The sequence below is a fragment of the Coenobita brevimanus genome, chromosome 9, assembly GCF_032717465.1.
Source record: "Coenobita brevimanus isolate Jiangsu-jjx chromosome 9, ASM3271746v2, whole genome shotgun sequence".
In the NCBI taxonomy this organism is placed as follows: domain Eukaryota; kingdom Metazoa; phylum Arthropoda; class Malacostraca; order Decapoda; family Coenobitidae; genus Coenobita; species Coenobita brevimanus.
In genome coordinates, this window is record NC_136962.1 from 670,001 (window position 1) to 675,419 (window position 5,419).

Genomic DNA, 5,419 nt, shown 5'->3' on the forward strand with positions numbered 1-5,419 from the left:
TCTCTCGTACGAACATTTCTGAACACGTTAGTGTGCCCATTACAATCCAGACTGTGAGATGAGGGTTGAGTGTTCTGGTACGAGCCACACACCAAAGCGCGATTGTCCCAGTTCATACGTGTAGGGTGACCTCGGGAAAGAAAAGCACGACAGGTCAGCAGGAAGGTCAAACGCACCTACACGTTGATGTTTTTTTTGAGTTAGAGGTGTTTGTTTGTTACGAATACGCACCAGAAGATCGGAATGTCAACAAACATTACTACCTTGACGTGATTCGTTGTCTTTATGATGCACCACAACACAGCACCACAACACTACACCACAACACAGCACCACAACACTTCACCACACCACAACACAGCACCACAACACTTCACCACACCACAACACTGCACCACACCACAACACTTCACCACACCACAACACTGCACCACAACACTTCACCACACCACAACACTGCACCACAACAACGCCCCAGCCCATTCTTCTCAACGGATTCAGGAATTTTTGGCCAGACACAACATCCCGCAGGTCTGACAGGCTGCCCTCTCCCCAGACACAGCTGCCCTCTCCCCAGACACAGCTGCCCTCTCCCCAGACACAGCTGCCCTTCCCTCAGACACAGCTGCCCTTCCCCCAGACACAGCTGCCCTTCCCTCAGACACAGCTGCCCTCCCCAGACACAGTTGCCCTTCCCCCAGACACAGCTGCCCTCCCCAGACACAGCTGCCCTCCCCCCAGACACAGGTGCCCTCCCCCCAGACACAGCTGCCCTCCCCAGACACAGCTGCCCTCCCCCCAGACACAGCTGCCCTCCCCCCAGACACAGCTGCCCTCCCCCCAGACACAGCTGCCCACCCCCCAGACACAGCTGCCCTCCCCCCAGACCCAGCTGCCCTCCCCCCAGACACAGCTGCCCTCCCCCCAGACACAGCTGCCCTCCCCAGACACAGCTGCCCTCTCCCCAGACACAGCTGCCCTTCCCTCAGACACAGCTGCCCTTCCCCCAGACACAGCTGCCCTTCCCTCAGACACAGCTGCCCTTTCCCCAGACACAGCTGCCCTTTCCCCAGACACAGCTGCCCTTTCCCCAGACACAGCTGCCCTTTCCCCAGACACAGCTGCCCTTCCCCCAGACACAGCTGCCCTCCCCAGACACAGCTGCCCTTACCCCAGACACAGCTGCCCTCCCCAGACACAGCTGCCCTCCCCAGACACAGCTGCCCTTCCCCCAGACACAGCTGCCCTCCCCAGACACAGCTGCCCTCCCCAGACACAGCTGCCCTTACCCCAGACACAGCTGCCCTCCCCAGACACAGCTGCCCTCCCCAGACACAGTTGCCCTTCCCCCAGACACAGCTGCCCTCTCCCCAGACACAGCTGCCCTCCCCCCAGACACAGCTGCCCTCCCCAGACACAGCTGCCCTTCCCCCAGACACAGCTGCCCTCCCCAGACACAGCTGCCCTCCCCAGACACAGCTGCTCTCCCCAGACACAGCTGCCCTCCCCACAGACGGCTCTGTGTGACGTTTGGTAATCCCCCCCAAGACTAAAACGGCACTGAAGGGTTCCCGATTGAGACGAGGAAAGCGACCATATGAAGAGCGCTGGCCAACGTATTTCAAGGCAGAAGGGGTGGACCTTGAGGGGGGATAGTGCCTTAACGCAAGAGGGTGAGCTAGTTATCCTTTAAGAGCGTAAAATCGGGTACATTCTAAACAGACCTCGTACTTTCAAAAATTTAAAATCGTCAGAGAGGAGCAACGAGAGAGACACAGAGAGAGAGGGAGGATATTTTGAACTTCCCGCCATCTCGCTCTCGGGAAAATTTTGAAAGGTAAACTAGGCGATGAACTCCGCTTAGCTACGAGAGGTTGTTATCGTACGTGTCTGTCTGTGCGTGTCTACCATATCGTAACTCTTGGCCGCGAAGATGTGATGTGTTGTGGTGATTCTTGCTGTTTGTGATGAGGATATTAATGTCTTTTTATCTATCTATGTGTCTATTTTTATCTCTATATATCTTTTTATCTATCTATATATCTGTCTATATTATTTTTACCTATCTGTGTCTATCAATGTCTATCTCTATATCTTTTTATCTATCTCTGCCATTATCTATTTCAACTTCTATCTATCTATCTATATGTCTATCTATCTATCTATCTATCTGCCTTTTTGTATTTTATCTATCTTTATCTATCTGTATGCCTCTATCTCTCTGTCTACCATTACCTGTTTCTCTCTCTCTCTCTCTCTCTCTCTCTCTCTCTCTCAAATCACAGGGAGCAAGATTAATTTTATATTGTGTGTATCAGGAGCAGTTAACTCTTTGTCATAAGTGAATTATCCTACAAAGAAGAAAGAGGAGGAGAAGGAGAGGGAGGAGGAAGGAGGAGGAGGAGGAGAAGAGGGAGGAAGAGAAGAGGAAGAGGGAGAAAGATGAAATAACGAGGTGTCAAATAAACCACTTATGAGAAGGTGTTAACGGCCTCCTAGTCCCACTTTGAATAACGCATCTTCGTATTCAAAAGTTTAAACCGTATCCTCAGTGTTATATTGCTGCCCCCCCTCCAACCCTCGTAACCCCCTATGTGTTATATATATAGAAAGTTTCAATAAAAAGGTGTATATATATCCAGTAATTTTATTTATTGATCCTGGTTGAGATAGACGGACAGGTGAGGGAGATAGATGTGATGGATAGATACATCATATACAGTAGTTGATAGATTAGTAGATGGGTAGACAGATGCATTGAATACAGCGGATGGATGGATAGATAGAAGAATAGATAAAGTAGATGGATAGCTACAGTAAATAGATGGATAGATACAGTAGCCGTAGATGGATGGATATAGTAGATAGAAGGATAGATAATGAATTCAGTAGAAGGATTTATAAATAGCCGAGTAGGTACGGGGAATACAACAGGTACATGAATAGAGTAGTGATTAAACCGATACGTAGACAGAGTAGATAGATTCTGATACAAAATAGATAAATACAGTAGCAAAATAATAATAATAATAATAATAATAAAGTTAATGGTAAGGCGCCAAGGAAATTCAAACGACGTGACCAGCGTAAAGGAAGAAGGAGAAGACGAAGGCGCGGAGGAAAATGGCGTGAGGAGGAGGACGAATATTAACCCTTCATATCTCCTCTCCTGGAAGGTAAATATTTTTGCCACTGCCTGTGAAGATACATGAAATATTGATGCAATTTCTGATATAGCCTGTAGTAATGGAAATAATTTAGATTTATTGCAAAATGGAAATGAAATATGGCGTCTGGTTGGGGAAGATTTTGGGATTTGAGTATTTTAACATTTCCTCATAGTAGCTTTATTCTGAGGTTTATATTTTTGCCACTGACTGTACTGGTGCATAAAATATTGGTGCAATTTTTGATACAGGCTGTGGTAGTGATAATAGAAGATTTTGGTGAGAAAATCATATATATATAAATAGCAAAAAGTCACAGTAGGTATTTTGACTATCTTCAATTTATGTGTTTATCATTTTGGTGTTATGGTTTCAGTCTATCTATCTGTCTATCTATCTATCTATCTATCTATCTGGTTTCAGAATTATGAGATACTGATGCATTTTTCTGGCACACTTTCCATCTCATTAATCTAAGTCTAAAAACAGTTTATAAATCAACCTAAACACAAAAATGACAATGTTCATCCCACCTATGGCTAAAACACATTAATCTAAGTCTAAAAACAGTTTATAAATCAACCTAAACACAATGTTCACCCCACCTATGGCTAAAACACATTAATCTAAGTCTAAAAAACAATAAACACATCACCTGTAAGCCTAAAACACAAATTAATCAAGTCTAAAAACAGTTTATAAATCAGCCTAAACACAATGTTCACCTACCTATGACTAAAACACATTAATCTAAGTCTAAAAACAGTTTATAAATCAACCTAAACACAATGTTCACCCCACCTATGGCTAAAACACATTAATCTAAGTCTAAAAACAGTTTATAAAGCAACCTAAACACAAAATACATCTTCCCAAATCATCAAAAGTCTTGTTATATATTTAAAATGTACTCATTTTAATTTTAAAGTTGTTTTTCATGCGTTTGTCGTGTATTTTTGACTTTTGTACGCTTGTAAAAATCATATATGGAATTTCTCACCATTATACATCTTTCCAAATCATCAAAAGTCTTGGTATATATTAAAAACTCACTCATTTTAATTTCCAAATTGTCTTTCATGCGTTTGTCGTCCTTTTTTGACTTTCGTACTCTTGTAAAAATGATATATGGAATTTCTCACCATTATACATCTTTCCAAATCATCAAAAGTCTTGTTATATATTTAAAACTCATTCATTTATATTTTCCAAGTTGTCTTTCATGCGTTTGTCGTGTTTTCTGACCAATCTTGACCTTCGTTTCCTTCGTACTTCACACCTAATTGACCCCAGACCTCCTCCAGGTCATGTACGATCTCAGGTCAATTTGTGAATGAAATACAATCTATCTATCTATCTGATTTGACTAGTAACCAAGGAGACTCATTCCTACTAATATTTAGCTTTCTTTTTCAGGTGGTGAGTTGGGGGCAGGGCAGCCTAATAACATGGGTCTGGCCGTAGGTATTATTATTATTATTATTATAGTAGTAGTAGTAATGGTATAGTAATAGTAGTAGTAGTTGTAGTAGTGTTATTGTTAGTAGTAGTAGTTATTATTATTATTATTATTATTATAGTAGTAGTAATAGTAGTAGTTGCTGTAGTAATAGTAGTTGTAGTAGTGTTATTGTTAGTAGTAGTAGTGGTATTATTATTATTATAATTATTATACATGATTTTGAGTATAGTTAGGATAAAAAAAACTTTCATAGTAAAGATTATTATTATTATTATTATCATTATTATTATTATTGTTATTATTATTATTATTATTATTTTACAGGAAACCACCACCACCACCACTACTACTACTACTGCTACTACCACTACTACTACTGCCACTACTACTACTACTACTATTACTGTGCGTACAAATTGTGAGTTAATATTCTTTCACTACTGATAGATAGGATAGATAAACATAATAGACTGATAGATTGGTGGATAGATAGATGTTCACAATTGCATCACCTTTTAGATTGATAGATAGATGGAGTGATAGATATAGTGATGGATATAGTTGTGATGATAGATAGATAGATAGTGATGGATAGACAGTTGTGATGATAGATAGATGGTGATGATGATGGATAGATGTGATGATGGTGGTGATAGATAGATAGATTGTGATAGATAGTGATGCATAGACAGTTGTGATGATAGATAGATGGTGATAATTTATATAGTGATGGTGATATATAAATAGTAATAGATAGATAGATAAATGGACAGGTAGATAGATAGATAAT